The 19031-nt window shown below is 37.8% G+C and overlaps 2 long non-coding RNA genes across 2 annotated transcripts in view; one reads left to right on the top strand and one right to left on the bottom strand.

Annotated features, from left to right (window-relative positions):
- LOC136844363 (uncharacterized) overlaps positions 1 to 19031 on the bottom strand; it is a 263377-nt gene that overhangs the window by 234090 nt on the left and 10256 nt on the right. The gene's annotated exons all lie outside the window — the stretch shown is intronic.
- On the top strand, positions 1911 to 9598 carry LOC136844360 (uncharacterized). The gene is made up of 2 exons (XR_010854832.1): positions 1911 to 2110; positions 9400 to 9598. It is a non-coding gene; the product is annotated as an uncharacterized lncRNA (long non-coding RNA).

The following is a 19031-nucleotide window of genomic DNA, read 5'->3' as shown; positions in this document are numbered from 1 at the left end:
AGGATCTAAAGGTGGAGCTGGGAGAAACTCTCACAGTTGCTTGATGTCTTGATTGATTCAGTCCAAGTTGAGGGAGGTCCCTAACGGTTCTTCTTGGATTCCCTCACAAGCGCCTCTTATTACGTGCACCAGCAGGGGAAACAAGCATTTGAACGGCATCTGTTAAGAATTAAATAACAAGATTCCCCGAAGTATCTGTCGCTGAGACACTGACAAACATCTAAAAAAAAAAAAAAATAGATGATGTGTGGTGGTCTCATACCTCGAGACAGAGAGTCGTGGTATGCGCCTAAGAAGATACTCCTCTAAATATGGACATTAACAGTAGTATTAAAGTAGTTTAACCAGACCACTGAGCTGACTTTCAGCTCTCATAGGGCTGGCCCGAAGGATTAGGATAAAATACCACATAGGCTCACGTTCTCATGCTGCAACACATACAAACAATAAATACATTTACTCATGCTTCCACACTAAAAAGGTATATTAAAATTCATGATAAGTTAAGTAATATTTAAAAAGAAATTTAATTCAAATTCAACAAATGTTATGTTTTCGTGCTTTTATTATTTACTTATTTTTATATCTCATCTATCAAACCACAGTTCCTCATGAACAACAAAACTGGAACATGGTCGGATCGACAGAACTTTGGTCTAAAAGAACATAGTGACAGGATTATATAACAATACAAGGAACACCAAAGCCATCACATGGGATACACTACCAGAATACACTGATGAAGTTAACCAAAGACGTCTGCAGCATTCAGTGTGGGATCGAGTTCTAGGCCGACCTCCCAACAGCCGAAAAAATCTTAAAGATCTTTCAATGAGAGAACAGAATTGTTAAGCGGAATAACTACTTCCGGTTATGTGACAACGTGAAGCACGAGGCACGAAACTTTTATTGCACATTACAACAATTCCCTCCGAAAATTTGCGTCCTAGTTTTCTAACAATTGAGTTTGACGTTTACAAGAACATAATGTGCCCACTTCACCTGTTAAAGGATAAGTATATTTCAGAGACGCAGGAACGTAAATGATTTTTCTGTTTGAGTGGGGTGATATTTGATTGAATAACCATGGTTTGCGTTAATATATGTATATACGAGTATATGTATATATATGATATATGTATATATACTTTACCCCAAGGACCAGAGCATTTGGAAACCCATCGTTAATTATAAAAACGCTGACAAGTTTTTTTATATATTTTACTTTTTTTTTCAATTTAAAATCTAATCTTGAGGTCTCTGTTATCTCTGCCAAGCTCTGAATTGTTCTGTGGGCGTTTACTCTAAGTTTTGTTTTTTGCTCAAGCGTTATGCAATGTTCATTTAAATTTATATCAACCCTCACAATCGATAGTTTGACATTGCCAGACCAATACTCTAATAGATTCAGGCATTACTTATATATATATATATATATATATATATATATATATATATATATATATATATATATATATATGTGTGTATGTGTGTGTGTGTGTAATGTGTGTGTGTGTGTGTAGTGTGTGTGTGTGTATATACTTTTAACACGTGATTTATTTACCACACATCACAACAGGTAAAAATGTGAGAGATTGGGTGTAGGTATAGGTGTTGGTCCTGAAACCGGTTAGGACCTACACCAACTCTCGTTTTTTCACCTGTGGTGATTATATATATATATATAATATATATGTATGTATATATATATATCAAATAATGCCTAATAATATTAGGCTGGCAATGTTGTACTGTTCGACTTACAAGCAGGGATAACAGAGACCTCAAGATCAGATTTTAAATTAAAAGAATATAGTAAAATCTTCTGAGGAAATGATTAATTTATCCTGATCATTTATAAAATCACGATGGATTTCCAAATTCTCTGGTCCTAGAGATAGAGTGAGGCAGAGAGGGGGGCCCAGCAGAATGGCGGGGAGGGTGAGAGGGGCATGTAGTAATTTTCCATGACGTGGAACGCCCCTCCCCCTTCTACCTCTAGTATACATATATATAAAGACGAAGACGAAGTTAACCAGCCAATTCACATCGGCCCCGCCTGCTACGTCCTTCACCGCGCTCACAGCTACAGACTAGATCTTGGCTACAGGTATCTATCTCCCTGAGTGTTTTCCAATTCGAGCCGGGCGCCCGTTACTGTTTCGAAATTGGCATCTGCTTCTGAAAATCAACCAATTTCTAAACATTAACGTCTTGCGCGCGTTGCAAATGGTTGAGGGTAGTTAATCTGTGGTTACGCTGGTGGAATTTAGTCTAGGTAGTCGCCGATTAGTAGAATAATAAAGCCAATAGAGACAATAATTTAAAATTTGGCAACTTCATACGACGCTAGATGGCAACAGTCGTAGATGAAACTGGTTTAATCCTCCCCGTTTCTTAGTCATACTCAAACGCTAACTGCTTTAATGTGATTCTCTAATTCCTTATGTAATGGGTTACTACTCGCTAATGTTCGGTGCCAAAGGACATTCAAAGTGTGCTGTTAATTTTACTATTTAACTCGGAAAGTTACAAACTTTGGTTTGTTATGCAACCAATTCAACCCTCGAATTCAATCAACCAATCTCTTGAAAACGTTGCAATTCTCTACAGCGGCCTAAGCGTAACTTATGATAATGATTGATGAAGATTAAGGTGGCCGTATGCCAGCGCGGGCTCTTTCACCGGGGCGGTATAATTATAATGTAATCGACTATGACAAAGCAGAAAAAAAAAACATATGTGTAGAGAAATTTATTAGAAATTCTATCGTGGATCTAGCGGTAAAAGTGGATTGTCTATCAGATCTTTATCTCTTGATGAACTGGCGACTTAAGTGGCTAGAGGAGCTCTCAAAAAGCTTTGTGGAGAATTAAGAGAAACAAACAAACAAACATCATCTGAAAGATAACGTTCAACAAGGCCGACTTGAATGACTTACGTATAAAAACGTTGCATTTTTATTTGCATATCGATATTTAGCTCCGTCACGTGATCACTGAGGCGGGGGGAAGGAGGAGGAACAACTGTATAACCGTCGATCTTCACTGAAAAACGAATCGGTGGAATTTAACAATAATGGTGAATAGATCGATAAAACGTCTTTATATTCTAAACTAAATGGTTGAAATTCGTTTTCTTTTATTTTTTTTCACAAATACCCCCAGTGAGAATTCAAAGCCTTGACTATCCTAATCTCCATATCACGTGGAGGAGTCAAGCCTATCACTGGGGTGTGAAAAACTCGAATTTTTAGAATATGACCTTGTTGGAGGAGGTGGGGGAGGGGGGCGGCCGCTCCCTCTCGCAGACAGCCTTGTATTTTATTAACTCAATCCTTGATCTTTTAGTGTGTAATCAGGCGCAAACGGTAGGTGCAAGCATAGATCAAACATGCATGTATTCGTACATAGATGCGTACAAAAACGTGCGCACAAGCACACCTCACACATTTTATATATACATATACATATATATATATATATATATATATATATATGTGTGTGTGTGTGTGTGTGTGTGTGCGTGTGTGTGTGTGTGTGTGTGTGTGCGTGTGCGTGTGTGTGTGCGTGCGTGTATCACAAATGGGAGTTATAAATGTCGTTTTAACATCCAGTTCGCTCTAGAGCGAACTGGATGTCGCTTTGTTTGTTTTTAATTTTGTGACTATAAAAGTGTCACGGTGAAGTATATAAATTCATATATATATACAGTACATAAGGAAAGTGCACTTGACTCTCTCACTCCTATCAATATTTTGGATGTCTAAGTTGTTTTCCACTCATCCTGAGAGAGAGAGAGCATTGTTCAAGATGCCCAGTCTACCCCGAGAAAGATTGGGTGCAATCTATTGTTCACGTGTCGCTGGTTCTTTTCTTCAAGGTCTGTAGACCTTGCTTTTCTTCGCCTCGATTATCAAAGCTTTACTCGTACATTATCGCCCCAGAGTTGAGTAGTGCTTTCATATTTATGACTCTTCTTTTGTTGCCCATCCAGTTAAGCCATATTTCAAGGGAAATTATTTTATCTACGAGCTTGATGGCGCGCGCTATGCTGCGCTGGAACCTGGCTCTGCCTGTCATGTCTGCCCTACTGCCCTGATCCCATACCTACCCTGCCCCCACCCGGGGCGGACAAACATGTGCAGGACGTGGATGGATGTGTCATTTCTCCACTACCGTCCCGATCCATTACCTACCCCGCCACCACCCTGGGCTGACAAACAGGTTTTCAGGAGGAGGGTGGATGTGTCATGTCTACCCTGCCCTACCTGCGGCGGATAAACAGGTTTGCAGGAGGAGGGTGGATGTGTCATGTCTTCCCTACCCTCCCGATTCCCTACCTACCCCAGCCCCACCCAGGGTGGACAAACAAGAAAGATCCACTCGGATTTTATTATTATGGAAAATGATGCCAGTCTTTTAGCCTCTTCCTCTGTCTTTTCTATAGATACTGTTTCAGTCACTGCTCTTCCGAGTACGATTAGGAAGGCTTGCTTTTCTCTCAGGTGGCCTCATGACATCCATTATGTCACCTCTTCCGAAGTTTTCCTAGATAAAGCTAATAATAATCTGACTTTTCACCTCAGTGACTATTTTGTTCTTTCTAATGTCAAGCTTTTGAATTCTCTACCTACATTAGCTTTCCGGTCTCGCAACTTTTCTTCCGTAAAGAGGAAGGTCAGTTGCTTTCCTCAGGATGAAGCACCGCCCTGCTTACAGTTTTCCGTCTTCCCAGGGAAAGGGATGAATGGGTGCCTAGGTCAGAAAAGATTGGGCAGTCTCTCTCATTGGTTTTGACTATTGAGAAGAAATCAGAATCTTGACATTTTAGAATTAATAACAGAAAAGAGACTGTGCCTTTGTTTGAAGTATGTTGAATTGACAACCTAAAAGGTTCAGTAAAGGACTTCAAGACTGATTTGTGCCGATGGCTCAAAAGGCACCAGCAATGACCTAGTAATGACTGCAGTTTTCAACTCCAAAAATTGCCCCTTCATAATCTCTTTCATGAAATTCAGAAGCAAAAAGAGTACCTTAGTTTTACCAGACCACTGAGCTGTTTAACAGCTCTCCTAAGGAACTATTTGAAGGATTAGACTTATTTTACGTGGCTAAGAACCAATTGGTTACTTAGCAACGGACCTACAGCTTATTGTGGAATCCGAACCACATTATGGCGAGAAATTAATTTCTATCCCCAGAAATAAATTCCTCTAACTCTTCATCAGCCGGCCGGAGAGTCGAACTCGGGCCTGGCGAGTGACAGTCCACAGCTCTACCGACTCTCCCAACGAAGAGCTATTCAGAAGCAAAGATACCAGAAAAAATTTAGAGAGGGGGAAATCAACATTCCTAGTAACAGATGTGGCCACTTCACCACAGACTGAAACCTCTCGTTCTTGGAAAGAATAGGAAGCCAAACATTCACTAATCACTGCAGCAACTGTAGCCCTGAAAATCGTCGACCTCGTGAAGGGTCTCGAGGTTTAGTGGTACAAGAGAAACTTGGAGCCAAACAGAAGCAGATCGCTGCTCTCCTCTGTTATTATTCTTATTGTTATTATTGAGATGATGAACCCTATTCATATGGAACAAGCCCACCAAAGGGGCCACTGACCTGAAATTCAAGCTTTCAAAGAATATGGCGCTCATTAGGTAGTAATGGTATGGTGGCTAGCTTCGTGGCGCTGCTGCTCAGATGTCGCGAGTTCAAGCACCCCCCCCCCAAACCCGGGTGATGAATCACTGGCTCTGTATCATGATCAGTTACTGGTGGAGTGTGGGGTCTGTGGTGGGAGGTTGAAACCAACATTCTTTGGACGCTTGAATTTCAAGTCAGTGGCCCCGTGGGCTTGTTCCATGTGAATAGGTTTCATGTAATGAAATCATAATGATAACAAGAGAAGGTAAAGGGAAATACAGAAAGAGTATTCTATTTGCATAAGCATACATGATTCATCTAGGGACCTCTAAGGACCTTGAGCTGATGATAATACTTTAAGAATCAGAGAACACTTCTATGACGCAGACAGCTGATAAAAAATAGCTCCTCCATTTCTCCCAGAACTTTGCCATGCTTAAGACAAGGATGTTCAGCTTAGTTAGCCTAATGATCTTTCCCTGCTAAGCAATGCACCTTTATCAAGTTGTTGCAGCGAAGCAAGGTAGCTCTAAGAGACGAAATTTATAAGAATACCTGTAGAGCTGCTCTTGTTAAGAGGACTTTCTCGCCTTTTTTGGTAGATGATTTTAATCGTGCTGTCATCATTCATCATGCCTTCCTCTCCACCACTGCACGAGTAGGGAAAAATGCCACGTGGAGAAAGACAAAACAAAACCAGAAAGCTTGCCAGCTACTAAACAAGCACTAACCCTTCCTGCCAGGTGGCATAAACTTCCCCAAGAGCAGTGCCATATATAACCATGAAAGATGCTTTTTGCTAAACCACCGTAACGAAGTGTGGCTACAAAAAAAAAAACTTGAAATTCCGGTTGTTTTGTTGCTACACGCTCCATAATCCTCACCATGTAACATAGTTTGGATATAGGCCTATAGTCTTACCTCGTCGTTGCCCGTTTGGCCATGAGAGGCCAATTGATCTGAATATCGAATTTTGGCCAGAGGCCAAGCACTGGGACCTATGAGGTCATTTAGCACTGAAACAAATTGACAGCAAAAGGTTTGAAAGGTGCAACAGAAGGAAAACTTCGCAGTTGCACTATGAATCAATTGTTAGGAGAGGGTGGGAAGTAAGATGGAAGAAAAAGAATATGAAAGGAGGTACAGTAAAGGGAATGAAAAGTTTCAGCTAAGAGCCGAAGGCACGCTGCAAAGAACCTTAAGTAATGCCTACAGTGCACCGAATACCTCCCTACGTTTTATTTTTTTAGGGGCCAAGACACTGGTCTCCAAGCTCTACTGCCATGCATTCTCTTGGGAAGGAATTCCAGTGTGATTTGATAAATCTCAGAGAATCTCCCACTGTTTGGGAACTACTTATTAAGTCCTACGGTATGCAAGCCAGTGGATTCTTTAAAAGCAGAGACCAGTTTTAATTTTACAACAAATTTTCCAGTAGTAACTATTTCTTGCATTATTTAGAATTTTTTTTGTGGGGGGGGGTTTACTATCAAACAAAAAGAGAACCCCTCTGCGCTGAAACTGAAGGAATGTCGAAAGATTGTTTCTTGTCTTACTTTAAGGCTCTTGACACCTTCTAGAAAGAAGCTGCCCCACGTGATAACTTCTGTGGGTACACCTTGGCGTAGAACAACTTTCCTTATACCTCCAGTTTTTGGGATGAGGTTGTAAAATATAGCTGTCACTGGCAGTTACCTTTCCACAGGTAACTGAAAAGATTTTTAGGTTCAGTTTGTACCCTAACCAAAAAGGTCCCATTCAAAATTTGTGGGCTTATGATCCTACTTTTGGCTGACTGGTGAAGTCGTTTCATGATTCTTGCTGGGGCCGAGCCTGTCATCCTAAGACAGGTAGGCCCTATAAGTACTCTAGCCCCCTTTGAGGGAGAAGTTGATTTTCAGGACAGAGTCATTGTCCACGTCTTCAGTAATACTTCAACATTTTCTGTACTCATCTCTGGTTTTATAGGATAAGGGATAGGTGGTTGTGAGAATTTAGTTTTACACAAAGCAAGGCTGCCATCCTCTATTGATTGTCCAACGGTTTCCTGGTTTGGCCTAGGTCTCTTCTTTTAGCTAGTATGCTGTACCAAGTGCTAACCCTCAAATCCAGTCACCACTGTAAAGGCTTTAGGTACATTAAAGTCCAAAAAAAGTAAGTATATCTAAACGGCTATGTAGCCATGAGGTCTACACAAGAGTGGTCAGCTTACAATCAGCAAAACTACCAAACGTAGGGAACAGCCCTGGCACTACAAAGAGAGACAACATCAAGTCTATTACGACTACGAAAGTGACCTCATCTTCTTTAAGGTAAACTACTGCTAACAATTAGCAGTGTTAATTACCCCTTACAAAGAGAAAAGTGTTAAAAATCCTGTCTAATTGGTCAACCAATGCAAACTGGAGCCACAGCCTAGCAGGGAGTTACCTTGAATATAATACGTAATACAATATACATAAAATTATATCTTTCCAGACTAACTTGATTTTCTTGTCTTTCTCAATGTTGCGCCATGGTTAAAGTAGGCTGGATCACTTTCCCCTCCCCCATCCCCTTTAATAATGCATAAATTAAAAAAAAAAATAGGCCTATTGGTGAGTGAAGCACACAAAAACTCTAATAACTACCTTGATATCTTACTCAGCACCAACTAAAGATCAGAGTCGAAGACTATTAGGCTCGAATTTAAACAAAATATATTAGTAATAAAACTCTATCCAACAGAACAGATACATGAAAGCAATAAGCTCTGAGGACGAGTTCGGTATATGTGCTAACCAAGATAACCTGAACTGCTTAAACGAGACAATAAGTCCTGAAGCACTATTGTTATCCAAACTATTTTCAGTAATACTCTCATTTAAATATTCAGAATCTAGCATAACGCTATGGAGGAGACTGAATAGAAGGAAAGGTTAACGGAGTTAAAAATGAGGATAGACTGAAATGGCTGACAAACAATAGTATGTTGCTTATGATAGTTATTGTGGCGTCTACGAAATCCCTGTTGTGTGGTATTCCTCTGAGTCTTCGAAGTGTCAGGCCTAATGTTGTTTAGAATAACTAACGGCTGATATCTGTATTTTGGTAGACTCATATAACGAGATTTCGGCGTCCAAAAGGCATGTGGATCGAATTCTTCTTAGAAAATGACTCTTTGCCAAAATTCTTTTCATTAGACTCATTCTCGAGGATTTGCCAAAATTCTTTTCATGGGACTCATTCTCAAGTATTTGCCAAAATTCTTCTCATTGAACTCATTCTGAAGCTAAACAACTCACAACTGGTCCCTTGAATTACAAAAAAAATAAATAAATAAATGAATACAAATTACCAGAGTATCTAACTAAAAATTTATTTGAAAATTAAATCAAAGTTGTCATAAGGATTACTTCATATCGGTTTAACGTAAACAGGGGAATAGATGAGAATTAATCTCTAATTTCAAATCTAATTTCAAATATAATATATATATATATAATATATATATATACAATATATATATATATATATAAATATATATATATATATATATATATATATATATATATATATATATATATATATATATATATATATTTCATTACACTGGTCATGACATGGAACTGTATAATTCAGTGGTTGCACTAATTGATTACCCTTTTATCGCCTTAACCTTCAACTAAGTTTTTGTATTAAAACTATAATCAAATGGGATATGAAAAACCTTAAACGGATTAAGAACATCACTTGAACACCCGTTTTCTCTTTCAGCCATGAAAACTGTCGGCATTATTGGCGAGTGGGGCAGCTGGATTATGCGCTGCTGGACAGGTTTTGGCAACTGGGAATTTGTACCGATTGTATGGGAACCAGCATCCCGGGTGTAGGAGGGAACCTGGAGGTATAATCCAAACACTGGAAAGGACGAGAATGGCTTACCTATACACTCGAGCATGTATAGGAATCTCAAGTAAGTGGCTCTCTGTTACCGTTCATCACAGCAGTTACCGAGCTTTCTTGTAACTTTTTGTTTAAAAGTCACTCTGCAAGATCGTAGTCTTTTTTAGCAATACATCACTTACCCCTAAAAAAAAATCCCTTATTACACACGAATGACTAAGATCGATAAAAACTATTCCACAATAAAAATATGCTTTTTATATGATACTAAGTGAAGTTTCTCGTTGCCAACGCCACTCGGTCTAATAAAAGCCAATTGCTACGCGCATTTCCGCATTCCGTTTAGTTGTTTATTAGAAAATTTATAAGAAAGGAACTCCGATAAATTTGGCAGATTACTGTTCCATATCACAGTGGTGCTTCTCTTTCTGGTTACCCACATCGTTACTAAATTGATAACGAATGTACAGGTAAATCTTTCTCAAATTAGTACCAGCTATTTTGTTTCACTTTTCACCATTCAGCAATCATTTTTTGGGGGGGTAATTCTTCTTTGAAAATAAAATACGTCGTCTTTAAATGTCTGCAAAATCAAAAACTCTCATCTGACTTTGCAACTACCCATATGAACTTTTTAAAGAGTCGCTACATTATATGTATATATATATACATAATATATATATATATATGTGTGTGTGTGTGTGTGTGTATTATTAGTAGTAGTAGTGTGTAGTGTGTGTGTGGTAATCCTGAATGAATACCAGCCAATTCTCACACATCCTCTACTGGCATAGTACTCCGGATAATGTTAAATTCCCGTTTCATGACCCTTTCACTTTTAGCTATAATTCCATTGTTTACATTCTGTGAGTTGACAATCCTCGTATATAGTATAAGCAGTTTTTTCTCTCTACTTCATTATATTCGAGGTGCTCCAATTTTTACTCTGTGAAATACTAACAAGCTCAAACTTTTCCACATCCACAAACTACAGTCGTCCAGTAATTCTTTCCTTGACCTCTTCCAGCTTCTGTCTAAACTCATGGTCTAGCATTCAACTCAAAAGTAAGTTGTGTGTTGACGAAGTTGAACGAATTCATTGTTATATAAAAGCTTCCCTACAAGATCTTTTGAGGCTCAGTATTTTTCCAACTCTTAGTAGCGTTCCAGTTGGCCTTTTGCTGAACTATATATACCAAATTTCTTTTCGTAGCTACTTTATTCCTGCTATGAGTTCTAGCTACTTTCTATCCCATTAGCTCCGGATGTAGTGTCCATAATATAGAGAGCCTTGTGCACACAACAGAGTGGAGGGTAATCTTGTAATAGGTTCTTGGTCACTGACAAGATGGAGCAAAAAGCACTCCATATCCATTTGCCTTACAGATTTTCTTTCAAGTCTTCCTCTCCTGTATCTTTGTGCCACTCTTCCACGTTGGTAACTTTATTCAATCACTGTCCCAGTAATGTACCCTCTCCCCAATAAATTCATTCATACAATGACACTTTCTGTTTAAACTGAATTGAATTGAATGTAGAATTTAGGCCAAAGGCCAAGTGCTGGAACCTATAAGGTCATTCAGCGCTGAAACGGAAATTGGCAGTAAAAGGTCTGAAAGGTGTAACTGGAGAAAAACCTCAAGGCAGCTGCAATATGAAATAACTGTTGGGAGAGGGTGGAAAGTAAGATGGGAGAAAGAGAACAGAAAAAGGAGAGCAAAAGAAAAAACGGGGGCTGCAGCTAGGGGCCGAAGGCACGCTGCAAAGAACCTTTAGTAATGCCTACAGTGCACCGAGTGAGGTGCATTGACGGCACTACCACCCTACTGGGTTTTAATGAGGCATGGCCTAAATAATGCGATCAAGTTTGCATCCTGCAGACTTTCTCTGTCAGTTAACCGGATACTTTTCTATTCCAGAACAAGCCATCCTGCAGACTTTCTCTCTCAGTTAACCGGATACTTTTCTATTCCAGAACAAGCCATCCCAGATCCTGTCAGTTAACCGGGTTACTTTTCATTCAGAACAAGCCATCCTTCTCTGTCACTGTTCCAGAACAAAACCGATTCCCTGATTTCATTTCCCAAGGAGTGAGAGTCCTTGTTCCCTGAGGATTATGCTGAACAAACCTGATCCACGCACGTAAATTCAGTTATCTCTTTCGCAATCAATAACAGACTTTCATCTGTCACTTTTGGTCGTTAACATGTGCGATTATTGCCACGTATGATGTTTTATCTTTTCTATTCCAGAAGTCAAACACAGGGATTTTCGGGCCCGATAGAATCTCTCTATTTGAAAGGAAGTTACCTCCCCCCAAAAAAAAACGCAGGGATTCCCAGTCTTAAGTCATTTCGTCCATTCCCTGTTAAAGCAGGAGTAACGCAGTCCTTACAAAGTCCACCATTCTTCAATAGTCTGCCATTTAATTTCTAGGTATCTTCAGGATTATGCTGATAAAACAAATTTCAGCCTCCTTTATAAAGAAAAACCGAGGATAAAGTAGCAAAACAATTGTCTAATCTTTACCAACGCATCGAATCAAAAGATTGTTCAGTGGGTAAAAATATTTCTTCTTCTATAAAGCGTATAATCAAGGCCACGGAAAAATAGATCTATCTCTCGGTGGTCTCGGTATAACACATGAGTCGCCATGAACTCATCGCGGTGGTGGTCATCCATATCGTTGCCAGACACGGATTATGGCTAATAACAAGGGTACGTTGGGGAGGGGGCTCTCTCTACTGTTTAATGGATTCGTTGATCAACATTGTTTTCCACCTAGTTAAGATCTGAGGCTGATAGAAAAAGCGCTGCCAGAATAAAGTCTCGGACGGACAGACAGTTGGCACAATAGCTTTTTACAGAAAATTTTATGACATGTTTATCGTTAACTTTAATTTTTCCAGATCATATTCCAGCCTTGATACCGAGTTCTGCTCCAAAAACAATTTAACAAGGGGTTTCGAAAGAACTGTGCAAAATAGGCCATTCTGAGAGTCACAGAAGTTGGGACCTCAGATATCGTTGATATATATATATATATATATATATATATATATATATATATATATATATATATATATATATATAAATTCTATTTATATAAGTAAACATATATATACCATATTGCTGATTATATATATATATATATATATATATATTCCATATAGCTTATATATATCCCAAAATATATATATAGCAGTGGAATGATTTCAAATTTGTCACTTATATGCCAGTCTTAAGTCATTTTCGTAAAAACTCACTAAGCTTTTAATATACGTATATCCTATATAAAGCAGTGATCTCATATATATATAGTCTTAATATATATATATAGCATATATTATCAAATTCTTATATATATATAATACATAGTCTATATATATATACTCCTCTAGGCTAATATATATATCTAAGCATGGAGCTTTATATATATATATATATATATATATATATATATATATATATATATATATATATATATATATATATATATATATATATATATATATATATATATATATATATATATAGTTCTGATAAACAAATAGTCATAACAGCCTCCTTTATAAAATAGAAAAAATAGTATATATTGCTGTTTCTTTGACGTATATATATATATATATATATATATATATATATATATATATATATATATATATATATATATATATATATATATATATATATATATATATATATATAACAATACAAGTTACGTGTAATATATATATACAATATATATATATATAGGTCTAATCTTATAATATATTCCATATAATGCCTTCAAAAGATTGTTCATATATACAAAAATAGTAAAAATATATAGTTTCTTCGGCGCAATCTAAAACGTATAATCAATATATACGGAAATATAGATATATCTATCCAGTGGTCTCAGTATAATATATATGTATAGTCATGATATATGAATCTTTAACCACGGCGGTGGTATATCTATCTATATCGTTGCCAGAAGCACGATTATATATATATATATATAACCGTAGATATAATATATAAAAAAAATACTATATATAGCTAGGGGGCTGCAATATTGGTATGTATATTAATGATTGGAGGGTGGATGATCAACATATATATATATTGCAGCCCTCTAGCCTCAGTAGTTTTAAGATCTCTATATGACAAGAAAAGCGCCATATATCCAGAATAAATATATATATAGACGGACAGACAATAGCCGGCACAACAGTTTTCTTTATATATAAACTAAAATATATATATATATAGGGTATATATATATATACGTCTTGTTTTCCTGTTCAGAAAGCTGATATATATATATATATATCATATTTTATCCAGATCATATCCCATATATATATATATATCATCAATATATATATTCTGCTCAATATATATACAATTTTATATAGCAATATATATATATATATATATATATATATATATATATATATATCGTATATATATAAGGGATATAACTGTTTCATATAATATATATATATATATATATATATATATATATATATATATATATATATATATATATATATATATAATACAGTTTTATTTTTAAATATAGAGCATATATAATTCAGATATATATATATATATATATGGTATATATATATATATATATATATATATATATATATATATATATATATATATAATATATATAGCTTGTATATACCAGATATACATATTTGGATATATATATATATATATATATATATATATATATATATATATATATATATATATATATATATATATATATATATATATGTGTGTGTGTGTGTGTGTGTGTGTGTGTGTGTGTGTGTGTGTGTATCTATATATGTGTGTGTGTGTTTGACACTGGTTATCTTTTTGCAAAAGTATCTAAAACATACGTTAATGTTTTCAAGTGTTTTTTTCCTTCTTTCCAGTACAATCATTTCGTCGAAAAGGTTGAGCCTCTAGAACAGGAGGAAGGATTCCCACAATGGACCGTCACAGCGAAGGACCTGAAAGCGGGCACTACCTCCCAGACCATTTGCCAGGCTATCATCGTTTGTAACGGGTAAGTAGGCCTAGCTAGAACCTAAATCTTTGCAATATGTGAAGTTAAACAGTTGCATTGATTGAATATGAAATATCAGAAAGGCCTCCAAAATTAGACCAGGTGATAGAATAGAATAGAATATGCAATTTAGGCCAAGGGCCAAGCGCTGGGACCTATGAGGTCATCCAGCACTGAAAGGAAAATTGAGAGTGAATGGTTACAATGGTGTATCAGGAGAAAAACCTCGCAGTTGCACTATGAAACAATTGCTAGAAGGTGGAAAGTAAGATGGAAGAAAGAATATGAAAGGAGGTACAGTAAAAGCTAGGGGCCGAAGGCACGCTGCAAAAAAACTCAAGTAGTGCCTACAGTTCATCTCATGAGGTGCACTGTTGGCACCACCCTCCTTACGGGATCCAGAGATATAGGCCTACGTAACGAGGACTATAACCAGAGATATATGCCTACGTAACGAGGACTGTAACCAGGGATATAGGCCTACGTAACGAGGACTATAACCAGGGATATAGGCCTACGTAACGAGGACTATAACCAGGGATATAGGCCTACGTAACGAGGACTATAACCAGAGATATATGCCTACATTTAATGAGGACTGTAACCAGGATATAGGCCTACGTAATGAGGACTATAACTAGATATAGGCCTACGTAACGAGGACTATAACCAGGATATAGCCTACATGTGAGACTATAACCAGAGATATATGCCTGCACGTAACGAGGACTGTAACCAGGGATATAGGCCTGCATAACGAGGACTATAACCAGGGATAGCAGGCCTACGTAACAAGGACTATAACCAGGATACAGGCCCTGTAACGAGGACTATAACGATATAGGCCTACGTAACGAGGATTCATAACCAGGGATATAGGCCCATGCACGCAAGGACTATAACCAGGGATATAGGCCTACGTAACGAGGACTATAACCAGGGATATAGGCCTACGTAACGAGGACTATAACCAGGGATATAGGCCTACGTAACAAGGACTATAACCAGGGATATAGGCCTACGTAACGAGGACTATAACGTGCCAAAGCGGTGGTTAAAATGCATTGCAAGCTCCGAGATTTCCAAAATACACGTATCCAAATGCTTTCATAGAGCAGTCCCTACTGAACTATAAATATAACTTTATTTCAGCCACTACTCTGTCCCTCGGACGCCTAAACTTCCGGGCATAGAAGACTTCAAGGGACGCCAGATGCACAGTCATAATTACAGAGAACCAACCCCCTTCAGGCGCAACTGTGTTGGTTTTGGGTAAGGGCTACCGCATAGACATATCCTTGGAAATTTCCACAGTGGCTAAACAGGTGAGAGAGAGGAGTTTTTTTTTTTCGTTTTCATTTCAGATGCTAAGGGGAGGGGTGAGGGAGGAAAATACTTCTGTGCTCGAATGCCGAGAAAACTGAGGAGTTCCAAAGGTGAATCTGTAGGGCATTAGGTTTATAGGAGGGAAGAAAAATCTCAAGTCAAAAAGGGACGATGATTTATTACAAGGGAGTGGGTAGCAAAGGGCGAAATTCGAGATATTGTCAGTATATGGGGAGGCATTCACCATAGCCAGCGCATCACTACCATCCGCCAAAATGACTGGCTTTGTAATAGGCGAGCCCGTACCATTTGGTAGCTGCCTAGACATTATATGGCCGACCTCAAAACTGAATGGAACAATAACGGTAGATTATGAGACATAAAAGGGGGTTTGAGTTGAACAAACAAAAAGAAGGAGAGGGGGCTCTACAGCTACTGGTCAGACATATTGCTACTTGCTTATTTCTGTCAAAAAGGAAAATAAAGTAGCACTCGAGATGTGGAAACAATTTTCCAAACAGGGACGGGCAAATCTAATATTGAAAACCAGGACGCAGTAAAGGAACTTATCACACTGAAAAAACCTAAATTTTGAGGCTTAAGAATAGCAATATATTGTTATCTATTGTCAATAGCCAAAATATTAAGTAGAATTAAATAGAGAGGTTGTGTTTTATTACCGTAAAATACTTTAAAAATAGCTGGATGAGAGAGTTGACACAGTTGGGTACAAACTGTCTTGGGAGACACTGAACCTGTCTAAATCATTGGCTCACCATGCAGATATGCTATCGAGATCCGCGTTGTCAGGGAGAAAGGTATTCGAGGCTGGGGGCAAACAACTAACAATGTATCCGGGTTATGAAGACAAGGCAGGCGACGAGGTAGACTGACAGTGAAGGAGAAGCATATGTTAAAAGAACAAACGCCTTGGGAACGTATAGGACTAAGGAAGGCGCAGATTGTCAAAATTCATCTTATAGAATAGCTAGATACAAAGTTACCCGTGAGCAAAGCCATAAATAGGGAGTAATAGTCTTCTTTCAGTGTCAGTGAAATGCCTCTGAAATATGAGTAACATCTAAAGGTTATATTGTGATGCTCGATATAGAAGGAGAAATGTTCCGAGTAGAACTTGTCTTCTGCAGGCCAAACTGTGACTCCCCCACACCACCACCCCGCTCCCCGGCCAACGAAAAATACTCAAGGTTTTGCAAATGTTTTGGTTAAGGTTAAACGTCTGAACACTTACACTTGACAGGAAATTTCAAGGTATAAGGTTGAAACCTATCCGTAGAAGAGCTAAACAGTAAGTGTTTCCAAAAGAAGAGAAAGTGCAGTAAATAAGACTTATACAGGATGACGAAGGACCAAGGCCAAGTCATACTGAAGGTACTTTTTATTCAATTAGTTAATAAGCAAGATTGGAATTTGGGAGGAGTGATTGCCGACAGGGGAAATGTTTTGGAATGACTAATGCACAACTCCCATGACCAAATCCCTAAGGAGCATGGGCAGTAAAGATAAGCACAAGTTACTATACAAGGTCTATAGATGGTACTAGTACGTTCGGGGTTTTGGGTGAGCAGCCAAAAATCCTTCCTTCACTTGGAATAGCATTGAGGAAACCTCGTAAATCAGCCTCTTGGAAATATGAGGGGGGGAATGTTATGGAGAGGGAAGTAAGGGAAACGTTACAAAATGTATGTAGTATAAGATTTGTACTAGTCATAACAAATTTTCCTAACGGCTCATAAATTCGTGTTTTGAGTTTACAGCGATACTTGACACGATGAAACCAACATAGTCATGCAAACTAAGATCAAACCTTGGTCAACTCTGCATCCTTTGGTGAAGTTTACCTTAATCCTGAGTGTGCTCAATCAGAATTCTTTTTTCAAGAATCTGACAACTTCATTCCAATTTCTCCCTAGGTTATCCTGTCGCACAACTTGCCTTCACCAATCAAATCCGAAATGCCTCCAAATACCAAACAGGTGAAAGGTGCAGTAAAAGCCTCCAGTAACGGTTTCACACTCATCGACGGGACATTTGTAGAGGCAGATTTCATCCTTTACTGCACAGGTTAGACACTTCAGATTTTGCGTCCTTGGACACAACTTTTTTCGTAATTCTAAGTTTGTTCGAATGACAAATTCTGAGTACATCAAAAAATGAGTATGCTTTGAAATTAAAACTTCTACCCTTAATACTAATTATAATTTTGGTGAAAAAAAATCCGCACTGATTAAGTTTAAATATATGTTTGAAAATAAATACTACGAGAGCTTTCGAGAACTTGCTCGGTTCTTCTTGTCAGACTGATTAGGAGAATTGACCAAGTTTCCAACAGGTCTCGGTGTATATATTTTAGATACATGTTTACAATGACATTGGTGTGGTTTTTTCTCATTTTAGTGACTCGTGATTATGAGATTTTTATAAATAATGATTATTATTAACGCATTATCAGCAAGCATTGTCGCCTAGAAATACTGTAGGTGACAAAGACAAACGACATTTTTGGGGGATTTAAACCTAGACCTACCATCTGCTAGTCTAACATATGATATATATATATATATATATATATATATATATATATATATATATATATATATATATATTCAACTTAGAGGAATAGAAAACAAGTAAAATAATGCGCCACAGTTTTTCAGCGCAATCGAGGTTTCTGTACAGCGTACAATCAAGGCCACCGAAAACAGATCCTATCTTCCGGTGATCTCGAGTGCTAATGCTGCATGACCACCAGCCCATGGTAGCTTTAACCACGGGGCCAGAGTGGTGGTCTGGTCCTGGTTATATCGTTGCCAGATGCACATTATGGCTAACTTTAACCTTGAATAAGATAACAACTACTGAGGCTAGAGGGCTGCAATTTGCTATGTTTGATGATTGGAGAGTGGATGATAAACACCAATTTGCAACTCTCTAGCCACAGTAGTTTTTAAGATCTGAGGGCGGACGGACACACAAAGCCGGAACAACAGTTTTCTTTTACAGAAAACTAACAAAAATGGAACTAAATATCTAGCAGGCCTACTGTACCCATGTCTATGGTTTTACCCCACCCGCCATCATCTATTCCTAAGCGAGATTTCCT

The sequence above is a fragment of the Macrobrachium rosenbergii genome, chromosome 12 (assembly GCF_040412425.1).
Source record: "Macrobrachium rosenbergii isolate ZJJX-2024 chromosome 12, ASM4041242v1, whole genome shotgun sequence".
NCBI classification, from domain to species: Eukaryota; Metazoa; Arthropoda; class Malacostraca; order Decapoda; family Palaemonidae; genus Macrobrachium; species Macrobrachium rosenbergii.
The sequence above is the reverse complement of the archived record's forward strand: the minus strand, read 5'-3'. Positions and strand labels throughout refer to the sequence as shown.